This window comes from Ambystoma mexicanum, chromosome 5q, assembly GCF_040938575.1.
Source record: "Ambystoma mexicanum isolate Mex_15411 chromosome 5q, UKY_AmexF1_1, whole genome shotgun sequence".
NCBI classification, from domain to species: Eukaryota; Metazoa; Chordata; class Amphibia; order Caudata; family Ambystomatidae; genus Ambystoma; species Ambystoma mexicanum.
The window spans coordinates 337,786,816-337,801,252 of NC_090933.1; positions in this window are offsets into that span (position 1 = coordinate 337,786,816).

The window sequence follows — 14,437 nt, forward strand, 5'->3', positions numbered from 1 at the left end:
ATCCTGGTTCAAGGAACTTCAGGACCAGTTCATCGCATCTACCCAGGCGCAATTTGACAATATGAAAGGCGAAATGAAACAAGCAATACAAGAATTAAAAAAAGACATAAAAGACCTCGGAGAGAGAACAGACAATTTAGAAAGGACGGTCCAAAACATAGACGAGGAAGCACTACAACAAGCGGAAGCACAAGACAGACTCGCACGCTTGGCGCTGGAGCTGGAATCCCAGTGCGAGGATTTGGAGAACAGATCGAGAAGATCGAACATCAGAATTAAAAATATGGTGGAAACAGTTGAAGACAAAGACCTCCGTACGGCAGCACAACAAGTGTTCCAAGAAATCTTACAGGAGGGAACCGAGGAAGACATCCAAATCGACAGAATACACAGAGTTGGTCCCCGCAGAACAGGAGAGCCCGGATCTCGCCCAAGAAACGTACTAGTGGCCATGACTAGATATACTCAAAAAGAACAAATCCTAAGGAAGGCCAGAACTACGGGGCAAATAAGAATGAACGGAAAAGAAATTCAGCTTTACCAAGATCTCGCCCAATCAACGCTTAGAAAAAGAAGAGAAATGAACCAGATAACGAAAATCCTCTCCGAAAAACAAATTCGATATAAATGGACTTTCCCATTCGGTCTCCTATTCTCATGGGAAGACAGACAACACCGAATAACAACCTGCGAAGAAGGCCTTAAGATACTGGGAGACCAGGAATCTGAGAAGCAGAACGATAGTGAACCCCGAAGACAAAGGAGACAACCGAAGGGGTGGCAAACGGAGAAAAGGAAAACGAGACTCCAATCCCGGAAACCAGAAGATCGCTAAGTCTCCAGAAACACCCTACACGAGACGGGCGCAACAAGAGGGGAAGGCGATAACCAAACGGTCGAGAGAGCCAGGACAGAGGGTGATCTTGAGCGCGGCTGAGCCGGGGGCCGGCCATGGAATCCACAACACAAGCAGGGTTTAGGACTCCCTGCGAACCGTTACCCCTGAGAAGTTAGAGGGCATGGAGCAAAGGCACTACGCCGGAGCAACCATAGGGCCCAGAGCCCTCCTCAGGGACAAAGTTGGGGGGAAGAGGGAGGGAGAGGGGAGGAGGGATGGGGGGAAAGGGGAAGGGAAAGTTCGAAGGGGGAGAAACTCCAACACCGGTATTAACACACACAACACAGTCCCACGAGGCGGAAACAAAACGAAACTACAGACAGATCTAAAGGAATGGGGCTGAAAATTCTAACGTACAATGTTAGAGGTCTGAACTCACCAGTGAAACGCAAGAAAATAGAACACTTTCTACACAAAGACAAATACGACATAATATCGCTCCAAGAAACGCATATACAAAAAAAAAGGAGAGGACAGTTCAAGTTAAAAGGCTACAACGTAATCCTACAATCAAACGATGAAGAGAAAAAGAAAGGAGTACTTCTTGCTTTCGCAAACCACCTACAAGTTAAAGTAAAAGAGACGCAAACAGACAAGGAAGGGCGCTATGTATTCGCAAAGGCCCAGATTGACAACCGTCAACTAACTATAGCCACCTTGTACGCGCCTAACTCAGGTCAAGAGGGATTCATCAAAGATACAATAAACAAATTAGAATCCTTCGCGGAGGGGGAAATAGTCCTGACCGGAGACTTTAACTTGGCATGGAACAACACGGAAGACCGATCAAACCCTAAAGGCAACCAGCAGGGGTCCCCCACGCCGGCGCTGAAGAAAGCAATGCACAACTTAGCCCTTGAGGACGTCTGGAGAAGACTCAAAGGAACGACAAAAGGATACACTTACCACTCGCATGTACATGACTCAAGCTCCAGAATAGATTACATATGGGCAACAGGGACCCTAGTGGGGGAAATACAGGACATCGAAAAAGGCCATATCTCACTCTCAGACCATGCCCCGGTGTGGATCACAATCCCAAAATTCATGAAAAAATCGAACCTATGGAGATGGACCCTCCCCAGAGAGGTGATACAAGATCCAGTGGCAAAAGAATCCATCAGAGAAAGAATTGAGGAATACTTTGAGGACAATACTTCCCCGGAAATCTCCCCAAGCACAACATGGGAAGACTTCAAAGCGGTTACGAGGGGGCACTTTATAGCTCTAAAAGCGCAAAGAGATAGGATCACACACAAATGGGAAGAAGAACTGGAAATAAAACTGGAAGAGACAAGAGAACAAATGACAAAAAACTCCTCCAGAAAGATCAAGAGAGCATATAGACACATACAGAGTCAATTAGACCTGATTAGAACAAAAAGAGCAGAAACACAGCTGCTGCACACAAAACACTGGTACGCAATGAAATTGAATAAAGCAGACAAATTGCTGGCGAGACAACTGAAGGGCAGAAAACAGGAACAGACGGTACAATCCATAAAAGATGAACAAGGAACAATGAAAACTCAGACAAAAGACATTAAAGAAATTTTCCGGAACTACTACCAGAACCTATATTCCTCCCAACACCCGAAGGAGCAAGATCAGGAGGCCTTCCTCAGAGGCATCACCCTACCAACAGTTTCCCCGTCAGAAAAAGAAGCCCTGGATGCGCCAATAACACCAGAAGAGGTGAGGAAGGCAATTAGAGACCTGCCAAAAAACAAAGCCCCGGGTCCGGACGGATTCACAGCAACCTTCTACAAAACATACGCGGAAACGCTGATTCCACATCTGACCACGCTATTTAATACCTTCAGGACACAGAATAACATCACCCCATCGATGAACGAAGCAAAGATTCTAGTCTTCCATAAAAAGGGGAAAGACCCAGTAAACCCGAGCTCATACCGCCCAATAGCCCTAATCAACGTAGACGCCAAACTTTATACGAAGGCTCTAGCGAACCGACTGGCGCCACTACTCCCCAAATTAATCCACCAGGAACAAGCGGGATTCATTCCCACCAGAAAAACCCACGATAACATAAGAAGAATAATACACCTCATCGAAAAGGCAGGCATCGTGAAACTCCCATCAGCAATAATATCGTTGGATGCAGAGAAAGCATTCGATCGGGTCGAATGGACAATGCTTTTTGCGACCCTCAAAAAAATGGGAATGGGGAACGACTTTATCAACATGATCAAAGCCATCTACAACGCACCAACCGCCAGGATAGCAGTCAACCGAGAACTATCGAATCCTATCAGAATAGGAAGGGGCACCAAACAGGGATGCCCCTTGTCGCCCCTACTCTATGCAATCTTTCTTGAACCCCTATTGGAAAAGATCAGAGTGACGCCAGAAATAAAGGGGATAGAAATGGGCGGACAAACACACAAAACAGCCGCCTACGCCGACGACATGATGATGACCATCACGGACCCGAGCAGATCGCTTCCACACCTGATCCAGCTGATAGATGATTACGGGGAAATATCGGGCCTGAAAATTAACAAGCAGAAATCGTCGGTAATGACAATGGCCGGAAACAAGGATGAGATCCACAGGATAACGAAAGAGCTACGCCTCCAGACGTCAGAGGAAGGAGTAACATACTTAGGAGTGACCCTCACACCAAAAATAAGAGATCTATACACAGGGAACTACACGAAGCTTATGGAACAAGTCGTCTCAGACCTGAGCGGATGGAACCCCCTGAAGGTGTCCTGGTGGGGCAGGTTAACGGTTATAAAGATGACGATCTTACCTAGATTGCTCTACTACTTCCAAGCACTCCCCATAAAGGTCCCAACATCTTTCTTTAAATCACTCACAAAAACAATTACCAAATATATATGGCAAAACAAGACACCGAGAATTTCACACCAGGCACTTACCGCACAAAAATCAGACGGGGGGATGGCACTTCCCCACTTCAGGAAGTACTATGAGGCGGCACAACTGTGGGTACTACATGAATGGATCACGGATACGTCAGATAAGTGGTGGATGGCACAGGATCGAGCGGTGGCGAGATCTAACCTGCACCACCTGTTGTGGAAGAGACCAGCACACAGACATCATAACATTGATATAAGTGAAGTTATGAGCACCACTATGGAAATCTGGGACAGAGCCACCAAAAGAGAAACCCTAACGATAGACCCGGCCCCGTTCATCCCAATTTTAGACAATCCAGACTTCCCCCCAGGGGTAGAAAAAGGCGCATTCCAGAAATGGAGGGACTCAGAGTGTACGAAAGTGGGCGACATGTTTGAAAAAGGGCAGATAAGATCATTTACAGACTGCCAGGACTTACTAGCCCTCACGGAGAAGGACAGGTTTCAGTATGAGCAAATTCATCACTGGCTCACATCCCCCAGAATTATGAAGGCGCTGACAAGGGACCTAACCCCCTTTGAGACCTATATACTAACCCAAACGGGAGAAAAGAAATTCGTCTCATCTCTTTACAAATTCATCAATGTCCAAGAAGAAAACATCACATGGTACTACATGAAAAAATGGGAAATCACGTTAGGGAAACAAATCCCGAGCACGCAATGGACGTACCTGTGGCACATCATTCCCAAGTGGACGCGAGCAATTCAAACAAAGGAAGCATGGATCAAGGTGATGATCCAATGGCATCACACTCCGGAAAGGCTACACAAAATGTTCCCGACAACCCAAGATAGCTGCTGGAGGGGATGTGACACAGTGGGCACCTGGAGGCATATCTGGTGGGACTGTCGGGAACTACGACAATTCTGGACGGAAGTGAAAGACAAGATGCAGGAAATGTTCATGGGAACGGACAACCTAGAAGAAGAAGTTTGGATGTGCGGAATGTGGGATCCCAAAGATAGAACTCTAAACAAGACACAAAAACGAAACTTTATGGGGTTCCTCATAGCGGCCTGGTTGGCAATAGCACAAAATTGGAAACAAAAGACCCCCCCAACGACGCAAGAATGGCTCCACAGGATATGGACATATGTAACGATGGAAAGAATAACGTATAACCTACAAGGGAACAGACAGCGATTCGCTACAGACTGGGGACACACCATAGAATACCTGCAAAGTGATTACATGCTCCAATGGTGCCCACATAACATTCGTATCTTAGATATGTTCACAAGCTAAGCCCGAAGCAAACATGGGACAGTAGGAACTGCAGAGAAACCAATACCGGTGGGGAGGGAGGGGGGCGGGAAGGGGAAGTTGGGGACAATGTTGTGTCCCGATGTTAATGCCTAAGAAATGTCAATAAAAAATCCATTATAAAAAAAAATCACCTAGCAAAATAATATGAGTGTCCTCAGATGTGGTCCTATGTCCATCATCTAGAAAAGGTTTCGGCCAGCTTACATAAATGCTAAATAAAAGAATTGTGCACCCAGTAGGAAAACGGACATTAAGATGTAATACATTTGTTGACTCTACGTGTAATATTTTTATAAAAAACATTTAACTTTATGCCAATCCAAACTAACAGTCCCCTGCTTGGGCACTTTGGGGCTTTTTATGGCTGGAATATAAAAGCTACAGTATCCTATTTTATGTAGAAATTCCTCCACCAAGATCTCCTGCAAACAGATAATCTCAACATTTTCCAAAAACAAAAGCCAGTCTGGGTCTTCCATTTTGCTTTGGATACAGACAATTCTCCACAAAATGATGTTAAGCTACTGTGACTAAAAGCAGCAGTAACCCCATTGTAACATAGTATGTTATATGTTGTATATATGTTATATGCAAATGTATATATGTCTGTGTATTTATTTGTATATATTTAATTACTCTTAAGTAGAATGTTAAGTCAGGGGAAGTGTACAGTTTGGGGAAAGCATTAGGGGCATGTTATGTGGGTTTAAAGTTAAGTAGGAGTAGGATGTTAAGTGCATGTAAGTATATTAAATAAGAAAAAAGGAGTAGAGGGGAGGTGCCCTGTCGTGAGGTAGCGGGATAGTGTGGTGGCCTGCCTGAGGTCACCCACAGAGGCCATCGTCTAGCTTCACACTCCAGCTCTGTGGTCCCTGAGTTTAGGTAAGGAGTCTGGTTCGCGAGACCCCTCCACAGAATGGTGATCTGACATAGCAGCCCCATTTAGTTAGTGCTCATGCCAGAGGAATCCTAGGAGAGGAAAGAGGGAAAGGGTTTTAAAAGTATACTTTTTTTTATAAATAAAGAGGGTTCCCTGTTGGGATCCCTTTACAATTCACTCTGGTGTCGTTGTCCATTGGTAATCTAAGAACTGAGGGTTTAGCCTATCTCCTGTAAACAGCAATTTTATTTGGCTGTTGTAGCACCCCTCCCTAAGCAGGTGGCCAGGGGTGGTGGTGTCCATGGGGACCGTCCCTGACCTAGTCCAGGGTTGGGTGCGCCCTGGCTTGGGTTAGGGTCAGAAAACAGGGGCTACACAATCATTTTTCTATCAACTGAATGCCAATATGTTACACCAAACTAGGGAAGTCCCTCACCAATCCATCAGTAACGCAAATGTTGTTTATTTTATTATTATTATTATTATTATTATTATTATTATTATTATTATTATTATTATTATTATTATTATTATTATTATTGGGTATTTTGATTGCTGACCTAGCTTTGAGAAGCAACAGAGCACTTTACAGAGATGTACACCAATTCAGACACAATTCAGACACATAACGGAGCACTTTACAGAGGTGTCCAACATTAAACATGCATAACACAGGGCTTTTCAGTGGTAACAACAGAACAGATATACAGCGGGAGTAGGATAAAGAGCGAGGCAAAGGAGGGGGACAGCTGTACCGGGTGGCGGGGAGAAGATGGGCAGGTGGCGTTGGGCGAGTCCTGGTGGCTCGAGGGTCAACGTTTATTGCCAACAAAAATTATTAAGTGCATTGCTTAACATACACCTTTGACACTATCAAAAAAAGCAAATGAAAATGAAACAACAAACATGACAAGACATCTATAAAATAATACTTGAAACTGAGTAACAGTAAGAGCATATAAATAGCAATGTCAATAGATAAAACCTCACAATGTATCAAAATACAAAAAGAAAAGAACATTTTACTAGCAACTAAGAGAATATATACTACATCTACTATGTAGTACTAATCGTCTAGACAGTCTAGGGCACATTCTCATATGCGAGTCAAGGGCGCTTTCTTTCCAGATGTGATGTGAGGCTGCAGTGATTACCAGTGATTGTGCTGAATAGATAGAAGACCAACATTGATCAGATGAGATGCTAGGTAGAGAGCTGACAAATCCGCCATACCCTTCGATGTATTGCTCTTTAAGGCAAGGACAATCTGTTAAGCCAAGGCAGACATGCTCTATACTTCTTCCACATAACCGACATAGGCTTTCATCTCGGGGAATGCTCCGCCAAGCTCATGGGTGTTCAAGAGTGGGCAAAATATTCAATAGCCGATATAATATGCATCGTCGAAAGTCGCTGTCACACTGCTTTAAAAAATAAGTACGTGGGTGTCCCGGCGTGTAGTCTTATTTAATATACGAGGCACACCTTTTCTTAGATGCACGCAGCAACAAATTCCATACACAGTCCCAATCAGCCATCTTAACTGTCAGGCGTGCAAATAACTTGTGACTGTACGCCTCAGAAAAAAGGTAAATACCAATGGCCACAAGATGGGACAATGTGGTATTCTGTAAATCACAATACGTCAAATTTTGAGAGTTGTTTACAGAATGATCAGCAATACTTCCCAAGATGGAATCCCTATTCCTATTAGACCAGGACATTTTGGCAAATAGCTTGCAGCGCAGAATCTTGCAGAGCACAAATAGAGAAGTGAGGCCGAGATCGCACCTCAGAGCTTCCACCGGGATGGAACAAGGGCGACTCAGTAATGAGCAAAGCAATTCCCCCTCAAATACATCAAGCCATTGCACAGAACGTTCTGCTAATACCTCCAGGCCATAAAGTATGACCGGTACCAAACTGATTTTATACATTTCAAAAAGGCCTCCAATAGAGAGGCCACCTTTCCTGGCCAAAAAGTTCCTAATCAGCTGCCATTTCTTATATGTCTTTTGTGGGAGAAGGAACCCATAACATGTACTGGGTGCGCAATTCTCAATAGGTACGCCCAAGTAGATGTAAGAATCCACAATCTCCAGCCTTTCCCCCGCTAGTTTCTAAACAAAATTGGCAATCAACATTATCGTGGTCTTCTGTAAATTTATTTTCACGTTATTCTCCAGGGTAAATGTGTAGATAGCATTCACTGAGCGCCCACGCATTCGATAATTAAGAAGAAGAAGAAGATGGAGCGCTGCAGCCCCAAAGGGGTCCGATCGATCTAATAGGATTGTATCACCAGCATGCGATATCCCAGATATAAGTTCAGTGCCTATCTTGGGGGGAAAGTTGTAACAGTACCTCAGAATCTTGTCCATGTCTGCCACGTGCAGGTTGAAAAGCATGTGGGCTAAAATGCACCGCTGATTCAATCAGTGGTTTGTTTTGATAAAGCGAGAAATCAGTCCATTTTGCCACAGGAGAACAAGCACTGAGGCACTAGAATATATTTATTTAACAAAATACAATACAAATGGATCAACCCCCAAGTTGCAAGTTTCTCCCATATTCGCTTGCGCAATACCATTTCAAAAGAGCCAACGTAGCCAAGGTACCAGAGGTACACACATGTGTCGGGGATTCGGCAGGCATCTGAAATCAAGCTCTGTAATGTCCAGATGTTATGTACTATACTGCATCCATTCCTAAACACAGTTTCCTGCCTTTTGATCAAGTTGTGCTCTCTGCTCCATTTATTTAGATGGTTTAACAATACGGACAAGGACATTTTGCAGCTTTACCCAATCAGAGCTAGCAGCCGGTAATTGCACAGATCTAGTCTGGACCCCTTTTTAAAAACTGGGACGAGTATGCATTCCTGCAAACTGCACAGAATAATACAGTTTTCAATAATCTGGGAGTAAAGTGTGTACAGTGAATGTGCCCAGAAAATTGTGTATCTTTTAATCACTGCATTCGCAACGCCATCGGGCCCTGGAACTCTGGATCTTCCCAAAAATCATTAGCATATTTTTAATTGTAATGTCTTATACCACATGGACAAAATCGTGCTTACAATAGGTCTCATCATCTTCACGAGCTGTGTTGTTAAAGTAAAGGTTGTTAATTTCTCCTTCCCAAGCAACTTCAGAAATCGGCTTAATATCTATGGGTTTATCTTCCACCAAAAAGGAACGATACATATTCCAGAATTTGTTAAGGTCATGAGTTCTATGAACACCAAAGATGAGCCTCGAGTTAGCATTATTCTAATCTTTTTTATACTGTCGAAGCCCGTTTTTATAGCGAGTGTGTGAGGAGGAAATCATATCACGTTTGGTTTCCACAGAAAAAGCTCTAGATCTAGGGACATAGTGGAGTGTAACACAAAGAGACTTTTTTTCTTACTTATGACTATGTCAAAAGGGGCATGCATAGCCTCAGGATCATGAGTTATGATCCTATTATGACTGGATGATATACAAATATCATTCATCATGGTGCGGATATCCCAATGATACAGATTCAACAAAACTTCAATAGACCTCCCAGATACATCAAGATTTCTGTTAAACCTTTCTATGTTGCCCACGGTCCACACAATACGGTTCCCCCGAGTGTTGACACAAACCGTATGCAAATGAATCTTTTCAGCTTTTCTGGCTTCCCTTAGCCCTATGGTCAAATACAGAAAAGCATGATTACTCAGGGCAGTGAAGCGTGTTTCAATTTTTTTAATCAATTTTCTAGTGGTATGGGTTATAAAGAAATAGTCCAATCTGAAGGCAGTCTTGCCATTCGTCCAGGTATTAGTAGGGCTCCGAGCCACATCAGAATTCATATTCAAATGGGAGACACCATATACTAACAGAAAATCAGTCCATAAAGCACCCCTTTTCCACAATTTCGGTTGGTGTGCACCATTATTGATACCCGGAGTATGCACATGTCGAGTAGCTCCTCAACATCATCTTCAGGAACCAAACTGCTCACAGTGAGCATAAAAGTCTCCAAAGATTATAATGTTCGATTGAGGATACTTTGGCAGCCAATCCAATATAATCTCCTCAATATGGGCCTGAATTTGAGAGGTCTTAACAGCTTCAGGAGGATCATATAGATTAATGAGTAAGAACCTGCTGTTGAGAGACAGCGCCCCCTCTATCACAGCGCATAAGACATTGGGATGAGATTTGCCTATCCTTTACTCCTGTAGATTAATATGCAATTTAGCACTGATACAAAGACCTGCAACAGGGCAGTCTTTACTAATATCCACACGTCATATAATACCGTACCCATCAGCAGAGAAACCCCACTGCAACCATGTTTCCTGCAACAAAAAATATCACTAGCCTCTAGAATTAGCCGACCTTCAGCATTGGAGAGAAAAGCGTGGTGTCCTTGTGTATTCCGCAAAAACATACAGCAACACTCAGTCAAACTTTCCCATAGAGGCTGGTACTCTCCAATAGAGTAAGAGGTACACTGCTTCTCCTATCTTGCAAGTGACAAAAAATATTTGCTGTACAACATCACATTCAATAAGCTAATTCTTTCCGTGGCATGACCTGCATCATAATGTGTCCCGTTTGCTTTACTTAACCCAAACTGTTGGTGCACACTCTGTGAGTGTGTTTGAATAGCTCACTCACATACAATTAAATCAGATCCCATTTTAAACAATGGAAAGAAATAAGATTTGAGGAGATCAATGATGATGGGGAGACCAAATTTATAAGAGCCCAATTATTAGAATAGTCATTATCCGGGAGTTCAACTCTTAATATCAGTTTAGGTAATAGACCTTAGAGAGGGTACATAATACAAGCACTCCAAGATACGTCCATGGTTAAGAAAAGGACTTTCTGATGTAGGAAATAGTTCAACTGTTTTAGCCAAGTACTGGTGCAGGTTTAGTGAGTTCCTGAGATACTGGATGGCATGAAGGGTGAGCTACACTATCAAGAGGCACACTCATAGACGAGGGGCATCCAGAATCTCGCGACCCATCAGGCACCGCTTGTGGGCTCTCCCAGGGTTTAGGCTCAGATGCCAAAGTAAGCTGTGTAGGCTGCAATGTATTCTTCTCCTTGTGTGCATTAGAGCCATGTGCCTCTTGAACAGGGCAGGGTGTGGCTATGCCACCAGTCTTCATTGTTTGAGTCCATGCATCGATCGGGCCACAAAGTTGAAGGATTCAATTGCCATATCCCAGAGTTCTAGGTCGGGAACTCACGTCCTGCATGAGAGAGTTGTATTTCTCAGCACCGAGGCTAGCAGAGGCGACCAGGATCGTATCACACGATGACACAGTATTTCCTTTACTTATTTGTTTCGGGGCATCACGTATGTGAGAGGGCACTATGTTCTTTATCAGCTTCAATTTGTGTTTACGCTGCCTTTTTGTACCGTGTCGTCTGCAGTCACATTTCCATGGTTTTCCATGGGGGGCTTTGGAAGCATCAGTGAATCAGAGGGCACCGATTTTCTTATAATATGTGAATACCATCCCGTGACGGGCCTGGTGAAGCAGGTACATGGCGTCCAGAGGCAGAAGTTGCAGGAGTGGAGAAGTCAAGCATTTAATCATTGACCTTTCTGCCACTATCAGCCAGTATGATGTCAACAACTCGGTCCAATATGCTTTTAAACCTCCAGCTGTTCTTTAGCCAGATTAGAGCACATCCCAAAGATGGCATCGATAGTCATTGCAATCACATTTAAACTAGAGGGGAAATTCTCTGGTTCAGGAGAAGAGAGGTTAGAACTAATTGTGGAGCCTGAGTCAGTAGATAAAGATCTTTCAAGCTCGGTGGCAATGTGTTCCAAATCAGGGAAAGCTGAAACGTTGGTGCCAATGATGTCTTCATAAACGTTACTGTCCACGATTTATGCGTTACCTGCTGAAGTGCCCACTAATTCATGCTGTGGGTTGAGGCATACATTTAACAATGAACTGTGGTTGTCTACAGTGGGAAAGTGAGAGTTATTGTTAGTGCAGGACACAGAGGAAGTCGCCGGGGCAATCCCACCTGCAGTCTTCTCAGAGTTAACAGATGCTGGAAAGGAACCCATTATCTTGGGCTGCTCCACATTGACTACTTCAGCCTTATCTTTCGCTTAACTCAAATGGATCTGTCAATTCCTCAGATCACTTAGCTTCAGATTTAGAGCCAACCGAAAGAGTCTCTCCAACTTGGGTTCTGACTCCAAGGCTACGAGCACACCGATCAGTTCAGCTCCCCACAAAGCTATCTGGGACTCCTTCACACACTGGCCACATGGCAATGGGAGTTAATCATTTGATTGTAAATATCTGATTTATGTGTCTACCTTTTCAATGTCCTCAAAGATGTTGAATGAATAAAATAAGTATACAGTAGTTAATACACATTATGTTACGATGCAGCCAGGCCATCAAGGCAGATAGTGCAGTACCACAAGAAGAGGACATTGTACTGTAATAACTATTCTCACATGTGTGGGTTTAACTATCTCGGAAGAGCTTAAGGGCCCTTTGCTGGCTTGCCAGTCATCCAGGACTACTTTCAAACAAAGGAGTCTTTTACTAATACTCCAATCCTCCTTCCGGCTTTCCTTGGATTCATGTGTGGGGCCGTCCCTAGCCCAATGTTAATGTTATGAAGTAGAAACAAAGCCTCTTATCCAAAGTATCCGCAAAGGAATCTGGTGGCCTTGAACATGCTGCCCCAACCTCTACAAGGAACCCGGCAGGATGCCTAGCCTTTCCAGCCCTGGTTAAGAATCAGCTACTTTGCCGCTAATGCACGATGACATGGCCATCCTGGATCTAGTGGACCCTGTCCTCCTTGTGCTCCTGCAAATCCTGGATGCTTTTGATACAGCTGACCATGGTATGTTTCTTAACATGATTGAATAATACATGGGGTTAATGGGCACTCCTATGAAGTCATTTGCTTCCTTGCTGACCAGTAGATCTCATTGGATTCAGGTTGGTTCCTACAGGTCGAACCTCTTTTACATGCCCTGGGAAGCCTCTCAGGGTTTAAGCCTGTCACCAGCTTTGTTCCAAATTTAGAGCTGCTGGGAAAAATACGGTTGGGTGGCTGGATCTCACTTCACCAGTATGCAGATGAAAAAACATATTATCTTATGGTGTCTTCTACAATCAATGTCCTTCCGCAGAAAAGTGTTCTTGGCACCATCAAGCATTGACTCTCTTCTGGCTCCTTTTAACTGAATCCCTCTAACACTGAATGTCTGCTCTCCACTTCCTCAAGTTCTACACTCCAGTCCAATCCTGGCTATGTTCTCCTTCTTCTGTTAGTGTTTCTCCCTTACTTGTTACTGAAGACCAAACTCTTGGCTTCACTCACTACTTGGCTCTAAATCTCAACTCTCATGCACAGTAGCAGCTGTTGAATTCATTTACTGGTGGGTTGTAGATATTTACCAAATATGTGCATGAGGAATCTAGTGTCGCTAGGGCCCCTGGCCAGCCCATGGAGTTTGTTGGAGGTTCTCACCCTCAGACATTCTCTTTAAGAGAATGGGTCAAAATGGTGTATTTGGCATCAAGGTGTTTGTGAAAAAATTGGGGAAAAGCCAAGCAATTTACAGTAGGTTTTGTCGGATGATGCATCACAAAAATCCCAAAAGATGCCAAACTACCATCAGTACACAGGAGCATTTTTAAAAACATTTTCATGATTCCTTTGCCCACTATATTTTATGTTATGTTATGATGTGTTATGTTATAAGGCTTTTATACTGAGCTAAGTCACCAGAAGAGTAGTCTCAGAATGCCTAGAGTTGTCAATATATGCCAGTAATACCAGTATACCACTGTAAAATGTTATACTTCCTGTGCCAAAATATGTCAGTATTACCGCCTACAGACACACATATGTCGCCTTTACCCATGATGCCAGTAATGCCACTATAAGAAGACATGTCTATAGTGGCTGCACCAATAAATCCCAGTGTCCCCATATATGCAAGTGCTCATGTTGCTTTCCCCATAAATCCAAAAATGATGCTAATGTAAATAAACATGTCCATGAAGGCAGTGGCAATATGGGCCAGTCTCTGCATGCAAGAACACTCATGTCAAATGTTGATCTCCCTTTAATGCCAGTAAAAATAATTCACTGCAAGAAACCGTGCAGTCTGTGCCAATGTATGCCAACATGCAAATGCCAAAAGGCTTGTGTTGCTTTGGCCTAATGCCAGTAATAATGCCAATGTAAAGAACCATTTCCATGCAGCCTGTGCAAATATAGGACAATATCGCCACACAAGAACACCCATGTTGCACTGCCTTAACTCTGAGTTTGTCGGTATGGCCCGAAACTGTAGTAATGCAGTGTTAATGGAGTTACCACTGCATTACCACTGCATTACCACACCACTGAACTACGGATTTGGGGATAAGGCAGAGGAAAAACCTCCAGTAGAAAGCTGGAGGTAAATCCTCTGTTTTACAGCCAATG